This window comes from Schistosoma mansoni, chromosome W (genome assembly GCF_000237925.1).
Source record: "Schistosoma mansoni strain Puerto Rico chromosome W, complete genome".
NCBI classification, from domain to species: Eukaryota; Metazoa; Platyhelminthes; class Trematoda; order Strigeidida; family Schistosomatidae; genus Schistosoma; species Schistosoma mansoni.
The window spans coordinates 23095735-23108170 of NC_031502.1; positions in this window are offsets into that span (position 1 = coordinate 23095735).

Below are 12436 nucleotides of genomic sequence, written 5' to 3' on the forward strand. Positions count from 1 at the left end.
ATCTACATTTATGGACTACAGCCACATTTCCGTTATATACTACATTTGGTTATATCTCAGGAAATACAACAACCCTATTGGAATTATTAATTACCCATAATTGTGGACTATGGTACCATATGCAACTAGAAAACGCCCAAGCCTGCCGACTTTATTAACGTCACATAACTTTTCTCTGAGTTTATAAATTATAATTGACATATTATAACGTTAACTTTTGGACGTAATAAATTTATTGTCATTTCTGAGTTCATTTAATTGTTGGTCCACCACACTCTCGCTCCCCTTTGTTTCAGTGTGGTTTCGGGTATTTGACAATGTCCAGTGGGTACTAGTCTTGTCTTCGACTGCACGAATTCTAGCCAGATATTTGTGCATTTGTATTTCTTGTAGTTTGAGAAAGTGTGTTTGTCTAAGGATAGTAGGGTTTCTGGATACCAGCAGCTATCACATTACAAGGCAGTGGGTCAGTTGTGGGAAATAATAAAGAAATAAGAGTAGACAACTATTTCATGAGTAAAAAATTTGGTAAATTAAATTATTGGTAATTTGTAAAACGACTGAATTGAAAGAATAAGAGGGGAGATTGACATAATGTTAAGAGAGATAGAAAACGGTAACTGCTTCGCGGTGATGATAACCGAAGTATTTTACGAGAGACGTATCAGACGTGACTGGTCCAAGAGGGAGATAGTAATTCGTGGGTAGGTACGTGTTTATCAAGTCTCCTCTTGAAGCCATCCACTGAAGAGGCTGTTGTCACTTCTCATGGAAAAGAATTCCAGGTAGGGACAACTTTTAGCGGTAAAAGTTGAGAACTTACTTGTTTTTTTATTTTTTGGTGTTCAATTTCTCAGGGGTCACCTCTAAGGAGCGTGGTGGCGATATTCTTATAAGATGCTCGTGTCAGGATGGCTTGGCATACATAAAATACTGTTGTTGGACAACTTAATTGTCTGTAACTCAACAAAAATAACCTCAGGTATTGGGGTCTGTTCTCGTGAGATTTATGTTTCAGACATGTAATTGAAACAGTTGCTCGTATCTTTACTTCATCCAGGAGATTTATATCCCTTTTGAAGAGAGGAGGTGGAACGACATTATGAGCTTCGTGGTGAGGCGATGCCTACGTTTCAATAAGTGTCAGTAAAAACTCAGGGATGACTGCGCAAAGCTCGCCGTAGTCGCATCCTTCATCTAGTTCAAGCTGGTATCTAAGCTCCATGTGTTTACTTGCCTGATATCGTTTTCTGATCAGACAACTGAGAGCGGTTTCCCGTGATGAAGTAAGTTTTTCGGGATGAGCGAGGTAGAATGTTCATTCCTTGATAGATCACACATTGGTGTGCTGATGACTTCTGCGCACTGTTCCAGGTTTATAGGTCAGATGTTGTCTCATGCTGGTGGCCTTCCTGGACTCAGGGATCTCAGTTTTCAGTACACTAATCTGAGAGTAAAATGGATGTCTCCGGGACCCTCAAATGGGACTAGAGTTGAAAGGTATTTGGCGATTGCAGGCTTCTGGTTTGATTTGCCTTGGAAGTTGGCATTTTTACGTTGACGAAATCTCTACCATTTGGCCATTTGGGGTACTAAAACTCTGGTTTGTGCTCCTTCTCTCGGTGATGAATCTGCAGATATATTTGGGTTCAGCTTGCAATTTGTCTTGTCGCTTGGCTTGAAAACACCTATCGCTGCTTACTTTGGTGATGCATTTATTTCTCAACATCAAGTAAAACAAAAGATCATAATCTTTTAATGTGGCTTTGCACTTGTACCGGGTTCTCCATCTGACTTGTGGCAAGTGATACATGTCTCACTTTACCGAGGATCTTCGCTTTTTAGGTGTGTACTTACCCCGAGGGATATTGTGTTGCATCTCATTCTGAATGACATCTGTCACTTCTTCTCAGTGGTCATTCAATGTTAGCCTACATCAATCTCGTGACCACTGGGAGTGCTGAAGATGCTTCCTCCTAGTCATAGAGTCCGCTGTAGTGTAACTAAGGTAGGGAACATTCTCGTATCCCTGAGGTATTTGATTTGAACTAAATCATGCGACAGTGGTTGCGCTCTGTATTGCTCCAGCCTGTACCAATAAAACATTTCTTCAACAATATTAAATTTGTTTTATGTTGTCGTCAAAATGGCCACATAACGCTAATACCACGAAGGGGTAATAGATTTTAGTTGTTAACCGCTAGGCGTAGCATGGATATACGCCAGGAGGTCGTACTATTCACATCCAATTTGAGTAGACTGTGACCATCCAAAGAGATCAAATGAGTTGGTGACCTACAAACTGAAAAGTATCGGTTCGATGTATCACTTATGTTAATCATTAGGATTCAGGACCTGATGTAGTTAATAGGTGTGAAATTTCTGACTAGGCTTTCATTCATTTTATTCATGTCTCCTCAACGAGCAAGTAATTGAGAGACTTCATATCTTGGCCTATTTATAATGAATATCATTGTTCGATAGACTCCTGGCCCTATGTTCACAACTTCTACGTGATTTGACGAGATCGCATTATGTGACGGTGTTAGATCAATTCAAACAAAAGCTAAAGGTTTATTCAATATTAATATGAGAATACAGACTGTTGAGTTGATGATGAAGGTGAAATGTATACAGGTATTGTTTCGCTCTAAAATGTGAATTTTCATATTGGCTTGTAAATAGGCTTATATGAATTTTTAAATGTTGAATTACTTTGCAAAATGGCCAGTATCATTGTTGTACTGACTAACAGCACCGATCACCAGATTCCATAATGAACACTGTGCCCGTGAACATATGGAAATGGCATGCTATGATAAAGGGGTACGTGATTTCTTAACGTAGTGAGTTGACTACAGGTAGCATTTTCAGCATATAGACTGTCTTAGAACGCGAATATTGAGCGTTGGGATACCATTCACGATAACCACAGGGGCCTATCTTGACGTCCAGAACCATATTCCACATGACGCAACTATTAGTCAGATACGTACGCGTGAACCGAAGAAACCAAAGTAGACTAATTTTGTGATGGTGTTGCCACTATTTTAACGTATAAATATGAAATACACAGATAAACAGAAAGTCCGTGTAACAGAACGGATGTCCCGAAAGTTCCTTCAAAGTGTTTTATCAGACAGTAATGTTATTTATTTATCGTTTCATTCTGACTTGCATTTTAAATTTTACTGAAGACTGTTGCGATCCCATTTCATATTTCTCAATCTTTGCCTAAGCTCTTGTTGTATGACTTCAATTAGGACCTGTGTTTATTGTTCACCTTCATTGTTTGATGATGTATGGACATGGAAAACAATGTCTTGTTTTAGCACACCCAAAGTTATGACGTGTGTTGCGGATTGATATTATTCTTTGAATGTCTAATGGAAACGTTTAGTATTTCTATGGGAACCTGGGGATAGAAATTTGATCTCATTTTGTTAATAACACTTTTGTTCTTTCTCAGGTACCTAAGGTATTATTTATTGTCAATTCTTTTATCGTATAGTATGTTATTTTACAATACAACAACCTTCAGCTGTTTGGTATTGACGGGATTTGGGGAGTATTATGTATTTTTTGACACAATTTGTTCCTAGCACTCAAACTATGTAAGTTACGCGCAAAGTATATATTTTGATCTAGTTGCTGGATATGGGTGACTCAAAGAAATTTTGTATACTATACAGATGAACATAGTTTGGTGTAGTCCAATAAACCTTGATTTGTTAGATCGTCTTCTGAGTTCGAGCTGAGACATCAAACTAGTTGATTAGTTTAAATTCTGCAAACCGTTTTTCCGATGATCACTCCTGGACGGAAGAAACAGAATCAGCACATTAATACAGAAGCCACTGACCAACAAGCACTGATGGCGAGAGCGATAATTTAAAGTCATCTAATTTTGCTTGTTTCAGGCTCTTTATAGTTGGGGACAGGTCAAGTAATCGGTGGTACTAAGGTTGTTATCCTACTCTCGTAACTCAAACTCATATCTCCAGTTTTACATCGCCTTCGCTATTCTACTTGGATAGCCTATAACATGCTAACGGAGTCTTCTGCAGTATGATCTAGCGGTTGAAATTTAAGGAAAAAGGGTGAGAATAACGAAGCGAAATAGTGGATACCAGAAGATGATTATTAGCTCTTTTAAGCAGTTAACTCCACTCTGGTGCGCATTTAATTATATTGAACAGTCCTCTTGAATGACAGATACAAAGGGTGGTTACGTTAATCACGCACAGAACTTACAGCAACTGTTAACAACAGCCTTAGTGAGTCGGATTGTAAATGGACAAGTGGTTAATGAATTCTGAGAACAGACTGAACAATATTGCTAGTCTTCTGACAGGTTTGTAGTAAACGATATCTTCAACCCTGAAAAGGAGTTACGCAAAAACAGATAAGCTTAGAGAGACGTTCGGCAAAATAAAGATCTCCGGTAAACCAAATATCTCCGGGGCAGGAACCAGGATCAGTCCAGACACTCCGAAACTCGGTTACGCTGTAAAATCGATGATATTAGATTCTTCTAGTAAGCAACTGTCCCTCAGAACAACCTCTCCATATGCAACTGTGGTCCCTGGAGATTTTGTTGTAAGCAACTGAACTTCCGTCAGCAGAGGCAAAAAAAAGGTCTATGTTGAAAATTCTCGACAGCCTGGATCTTAAAAGTAAGTCAGTCAATGCCCCGATCTTACGACCAGACCTTAAGGTTGCCCAGACGGTCGGCTAAACGAGGGAATCTAGACTGCAATCCAATGGTCAAACAGAACGAAATGCAGATTCAACGTATCAAAAACCTCTCAACTTGTGGGGCTGAAATAACTGGTTGAGTTTGTAGGATTTAAACTGGAAGCTAAAACGTCTGAAGTTGAAACATTATCAGCCATACAGCATATCGACGGACTAACTCGAAACATCTAAATCATCCAAGACTCTTCCGCGTACCGGCTAGTAGTACTTCCAACGTGAGGGATGTACTTGAAGTGACTAAACTCCACTAGTCATGAAAATTGTCTGTTCTGCTTCTCGTTCGCTTTTTCACTCCGTTTTTTAGTACCTCAAAGATATACCGCCAAAAACACATATGTAGAAAGTACCATTTCTTCTTATGCCTTTATTAGTACCTCCGATATTTCAGGATTTATAGTTGTTTACTGGAAGGCTGATAACTTTATTGCCTGGGAACACCATCAAGAAGCATGAAATAATACTTTAAAGGTGGTGTTTTTAACTGGCTGATTATGCATTTGCCACGTTACCCTTTCTATAAACAGCTCACAACTTAAATTGAACTCATTTTTGACGACCAGTAGCTTATCGCAAAGCAGCCTGTACCAAGAGCTCCAACTTTCGCACTGAGTATTAGAGCCTTATTAACATTATTCATATTTTTATGTATATATTCCCTTGTTTCTGTGACCAGCGTGTCTTACAACATAACAACCATAGTAACTTAATGCAGAGAATCCCACAGCATTTGTTACGAACTGATCTTGCTTGCAAACTGGATTACTTAGTGTAACATTATGTTATTCAAGAACAAATTATTACTATTAAAAGTTGTGGGGTCTTAAATGTACAATGGTTTGCGCGACCACCTATTATCTGTAAACTTATTTTCACCTCGACAAAGTGATTTTAGTAGGGCTGATAATTCATTGCCAATCTGGTGGCAGTCATCATCGATCTCAAGAGGGGGCGAATGGGATTTACTTCGATTCCTTGTATCTTTAGACAGGGTCAGTCATACGTGTTTCATCAATAACCTCGGGCTGTGAGGTGCTATGTTACTACTGATAGGCTGGTTCAAGGCATGTCAAAATAATCTAAATAATGACTTTTTCAGGAGTATGTAATGCTCGAGTGGGTTCCAATGGTTCGGTACTAGATCATTTGTTTCTAACCTATATGAACGATATTCATCAGCAAGTGTCGTCTGAATTATTACTTTTCCCCGACGATGTTAACCAAAATAATGTCACAAGTTCAGTAGGATCTGAGTCGACCGTAAAGTCTGGTGGATAACAGAGGACTCACATCGGACACTTCAAAGTCTGATGTAGGCCATCTGACTCATATAACTTAGCTAATTCCTCTCCAGACTCTGTCTCAAGTTGTAACAGATCATATTGGTATAATGTGATATAAAATCCTAATTCAACTGTAACAAAATGCCTTTCGAAAAAACTGTGTACTGTTAATGTTGAGGCGCGTCTTCCGTAAATTCCATAGTAGAACATCCCGATTCGGACTAAGGAAATACGATTTTCTTCCTTCACTCCAAAAGGATAAGAGTACCCTATCAAGTATCCAAAAATGAGCTACAAGATCATTCTAGGGACCTAAAATTTAATCCTTATGATGAGCACCTCAAATCGCTAGATCTTTATACATCACAGTGCAGACGGTTTTGAGATAACCCTCATATGACATTCTTCTAATGGCATTTCAAATACCGCTGGGCATGGCTTAAATTACTTACTCGGGCGAAACTCTAACACATCTTATGGGAAACACCCAGAATTTGAACAGAACACATGGCAAACTATATCCTAAGCATACCTAATCTTTATAAATAGTCGAGTTCTAGAATTTTCTGTCGGCTGAGCTAGTCTAAGTGGCTTCCCAGGACTCCATCCAGAGAAAACTTGACATATTTTTAAGAACCAAAGATATTATCTCTCCATAATTTACTAGATTTTTCTCTTGTGTCGTTAAGTAAACCTAGGTTATTACCTGGAGGCATTGGTGATCCACTACCACTAGATACGGAAGCGTTTTAAGCGAAAGGTTCTTCTATTACGTCCAGAACCGTTTGAACTGAAGATGTCACAGGTATTCGGAGTTTGACAACGCTTTAACCAGTAACACCTATTATAAATCGTACCCACCAAATGAAATCAAAAGACAGAAGCGAGGAGGTTCGAAGATATATTTGATAGGTTATCAATATATCGTGGATCGACTGAACGAATCTGGCTAGCGATTGCAGGGGATGTTGAACACGGCGTTTCCATTAGTGATCTGGTGTGGATGCATGACCGAGGGCCTTCGGCTAGGTGAGTCCAATTAAAACTGATGTGGTCAGCATCCAATGTCGAACACTTACAGAGCTATTGATTTTGGGGATCTATTTACCGTTACAGAACCATATAGACTTACCAAAACTTTTATTTTTGTCATATGCCCAGGTACTTAGTTTCAAGCTCTCTGACTCACTGTTACTCAATATAGAAGTCATTCAAGCATAGTCTTTCATTTAATCTACGACGGTTCGTTGCAAAGATATTGAATACCGAAAGACCTTCACTTTATGTGACTGTTTGGAAGTCATGAACGTAAAACTAAAACGTGAGGATTAAGAATTGGGTGACTTATATTGCTATTGTAGTTCAAAAATTTTGGATAACTGCACTTAATAAATACCCACATTTTGTGTATATTGTACCACTAGGGTCAGTATGTAAGTTTCATATCTCTATTTTATACTTTTGGTTATTAAGGTGTCTATGTTTCGATTACAAAGCATCTCCGTTTGCGTGCTTTGGGACCAGAAGAAGCTTATAAGTATAAAAAAATGTATGTAGGTAAGTTACGCTGTTAGAATTTCTAATGTCTAGTTAAACGAGCTGAGGATGTTGAACTAACTGAGGACAATGCACACCTGTACAACTGACTAGCGATCACACAGTGTTTCATGTTCAGTTTAGCTTTAGTACTAGAATGAAAGGTTTCGTGGTGCTAAACTGTGTTTTTGGCTTACAGTTCGTCTTGTACAACAATACTTTTCATGATAGTATATAATAAAACATTATTACAAATAATTATGTCTCATTATCTTACATTTTAGAAAATAGTCGTAATTGCTAAACCTTGTCCCAAGATATCTCATTATAGGCATGGAGTCTTGCAGCCAAGTTTAAGGTCGGCAGCTTGTAAATATTACTTTTCATGTAACCGTCATACCGAAGTTATTGAATACTTGAAACTGTCATGTCAATTGTAAAGTCTTTCAGGAATGGCTAGAGTTTTGTACGTTTTTGTTACTCCGTGGGCCTGTCGTGGTTCAAGTGATCAGTTATACATAGGTACCTAATATCATGAACTTCATGGACTGATATCATATTTTTAGTCGGTCGTCCTTGACTACCCGATGTTATTGTATTTTGGCCAACATAGCACATCAGAATAGAGAATTGGTATGGACTGTGCAAAAAATGTCATAACTGCCTCACCAACTGACTTTCGATCTTTACCTTAAATTATACTTTCACTCCATAGTTACTTGTCGGTTGTATTCTATGCAGACGAGACTTCAAAGACATATATGATCAAATAATTGCAATTTGTACATCCTTTCTTACTTCGACAGTCCATGTTTTAGAGCTGCAAAGTGGTGCAAACAAACGTGCTAAGTACATTCATCTTGTTAGTTCCAAATGTAAATACCATAGATTACCGTAAGGTCTGTCTAACAGAAGTAGCTGTAAGATATTCCATTATTAAAAGGCAAATTCTGTTTACTAATGACTACTGGAAATAAGGATTTTTCGTTAAGCGTGTTACATTTCCTGTTCGTTAAACAACAATTACAGAGCGTAAGACTGTTCTCATCATATATATGAAGGAGGGAAATCGGAATCAGATTATTTTAGTTGATGGACGGTTAGATGTACCTTTAGGACATCTATGGCATATTGGGTGATGGTAGCACTTCGGTTTTATGTAAGCTACGCTGCTTATACTAATCGTTATGTTGGTAAGTATTTTGTCCATGAATGTTACTGTGTGATACGCTTGGGGTTTAGTGTTGTTAATGTTCATAAGTTTATAAATCTAAAATTGTATGCGACTCTGGTAGATCGCTGACTCATTTGTGAGCAGTCGTTGATGCGTATATATTCCAGGAGCATTAAATACCCCAAGCTGTCAATTTCGGCTAACCGTAAATTTTGATTCCGAAAGTATGCCATATACAATTATGCATAGATTTTAAATTACTTTCGTCCACTTGCTAGTATCAGTGTGGAATTGAAGGTGAGTGATAAGTTTTTATATATTAGGATGTGGTTTGTGAACCACCGACGTGGAGAGTTTATAGGAAGTCACAAATTAGTTGCATTACAAGTAGACTGAAATTTCGTGACTGCACATTTTATTATTCACTCTATAGAAATAAGTATTTATTGAAGCTCATGACAACAAGTAGAAGTACTCAGGACATTACCGTTCCGAAACCAGGATTTGAATGCAGACGCTTTTGGCAAGAATGTAACAGGATTAAGTGGTTGTTCGCTGCAAGCTTATGATAATTATTCTTTAACCAACAGATAATTAGTTCAATGATCAGTTGATCTGTTCCTGTAGAGCGAATCACATTGTTTATGAAGAGTTAGTTGAACTATTTATCTAATTCCGGAATGGTATTTATATCCAAACGGAGCACACAGTTAAAGTAACAAGCAAATCTATGTCTTCGCAGCTGATCTATACAGACAAAAAGGCAGTTTGAACAAGACGCCTCATACTTTACTATATTTTGCTCATATTCTGGGAAGTTACTTTTTAAAATTACGATGGTAATTATTAGACCTTATCGGAAAGTAACCAAACCTATATGTTGTTTGGCTTTTCCAGTGACTTACTACCTCATTCATCCGTACTGCTACAAAAACTCAAAACCTCATTACATTTAACTTAATGTTTCTTACTATTGAGTATACCAGAGGTAGTTTGAATCCACACTTAGTTGTCGAACGCCACTAAATATCTTCCCCTGTAACAATGTACGTGGGCAATTGTTAGACTAAAAAAACATTTAAATTCTGGACACTTAACACAAAATAGTTCCAAGGATTTCTAGAATCTTGATACCTAAGTCAGTAAGCTATCAATAAATATATTCAATCCATCCAATGTATTAATAAATTAAAAAAACAAGGGACTATGGGGCCTATGAATAGGCCAGAGGGTAAAATAGATAAAATTGTGACAATGAAAAGACAAGTGTTGACCACAACCAGTCATCCTCAGTTTCCAGCAAATAAGTTATTAGACATTCGTCACTAAATGTCACTATCACTTCTATCTGAAGTTTGCGCTGTTAATATCTAAAAGGAAAATGGAAACTTCACGATTAAGCAACTCAGCTCCTAGAACGCAATTCACCAAGACGCTAATAATTATTGTTAACTGATTCATTACTCTTACACATTGCAGCATATGTTGTTATGCAGCTGCAATAAGCTATCTTAAAATATACTTCTTTTTCAAGATTTTGCTTTCTAAATGCTAATATAAAGTCTTGCGTGTTCAATTTGACGCTAACTTATAAATCAACTTAATGACATGTATAGTTTAGCACTGTCTAAATTTCCATGATTATGTGAAAATAAGCTTATTTGTTTATGGGTATTAGAAAATCATCCACATGGGATTTGAGTTTCTGTAAATTTGTAACACATTGGTGCTACACATCATTCATTTCGGGAAATATCTTAAGTTTAGATTACTTTACCCAATAACTGGAAAGTCAAGCAGAGGTAGGAAGAATTCTTTGCTGATTCTCAAAGCTTTCTGTGGTTTATTCAGAAATTATGCAACAGGTCATATCGTTTTTGGATAGCTAGAGATACCAGTTAAGTTCTTTTGTTGATATTTCTGTTAGTGTCTAGCATTGAACTGTATGTTACTTATTTCATTCTACATAGGATAAATTGGTTGGACTCACCTTAGTACCAATATTGTTGTTACTATATGTCGAGGTATCCATTTAAATGCCAAAAGGTTATCTAATAGGATAAAGAGTTACGATTGCGACCACTTAATCAACAGGTATTGGGGATTGGAAGTGTTTTCATTTTTCTGTAGATTTTAAGTATAAAACAATCAGGGTAAGACCGCAAGGAGTATGAGGATATTCATTCAGGAAATTTATTCTGATGAAAGCTGGTCAACACATTTCTAATAATCGAAAACTATGCAATATAAACACTAGAAACTTCGTTTAAATACTGTGTTATACGAAGATAAATATGATATACAGCTGTTTTCCCTTATCATGTTTAGTGAAATTACTTTTATTCACCTTGTCACCATACTTTGTAACACAGGATTTATCCTTCGAGTGTTTCTAATGGATTTCTGTGAGCTAATATTTAATGTCAAGTTAAAGATCTTCAGGAAAACAAGAATGAACGATTTTGAGAAAAGGGATATTGAGTCAGTGTAACCATTATTATAAATTACTGTGGAGATTAGTGAATTCCATAGTTTATAGCACGGACTGATTCTGTTTAAATAATTATTGAAAATCAAGAAGCAGTAAGTAGGCGTTTCGCCCCAGTATGAAACTTATCAGCAGTGCTTATTCAACTTTACACCGGGGATCGAATATAAGACCAGGATTCAGAGTAAGCCTTTAACCTGTGGACCACGGGGCAGGTTTTCATAAATTTACGTGATAACTGTTTAGTGTATATATGATAAATCTCCACTCACATTACCGAAGTTTGTATTCGTTAAGAGCCAACCTAACACTTGGTAAGCGTAAGGTGGTAGTTGCAGGTAGTCTATGGGAATCTGTGGATCTAGATTTCGTATGATTCACCACTCGTCAGAAAAGTACACATCTTTTGAAATGATCAACTCAACCTAAAAAATAAGAGGTTCGAGTACCGTTCAAATTATAAATGGATTATCGCGACGTATTTGATCGTAATTAATTGTTCAGTTGTGACAAATCTTTTTTGAATAGTGAATATCAAGTTACCAATGAGTTGTTGAATTATTCGACTTGGTACTGTTCGAACTCAGCAATAATAATAGCACAAGTGGGGACAACCAAATGTATGTGGATATGATATCACAGTTATTTCATTAAATGTGAATGCCATACATTTAATACTCCATTTGCAAAATGTTCATCAATTGTCTCAAACTTTGTTGTTTCTTCATTCCCATACCAATTACTCTCTGTTTCTATTCGTTTCTATTCGATCTACTGAACTTTCTACTACCAGACATTCCACTTTCGATTGGTGTTATATAGTACTTATATCTGTCAACATCAGTAGCACACACCACAAATTACTGAAAGTATCACATAATTAAACAAAACAATCTTTAAGTTCACCTGGTATTGTTTGTTTGAATTTTCCCATTGATGTTTAGGACTGCTGTGCGTATTGCCTCGATATCGCCTTAATCCACAAGCATTGTAAGCAAAGATGTATAGTGGCTAGTAGTGGAATCCAGTTTGATGCGCGTTTCCTTCTATCTGGGACTCGTCAGATGGATGTACCTGTATCTCAGAGTTTAGGTTCACTCTGAGACTCGAACCCAGTACCCTCGCTTCAAACGCCATCGCGTTATCCACTCGGCCACTGAGTCCTGATAGCCACTTGCTTGTGCGATGGAGTGAATTTTA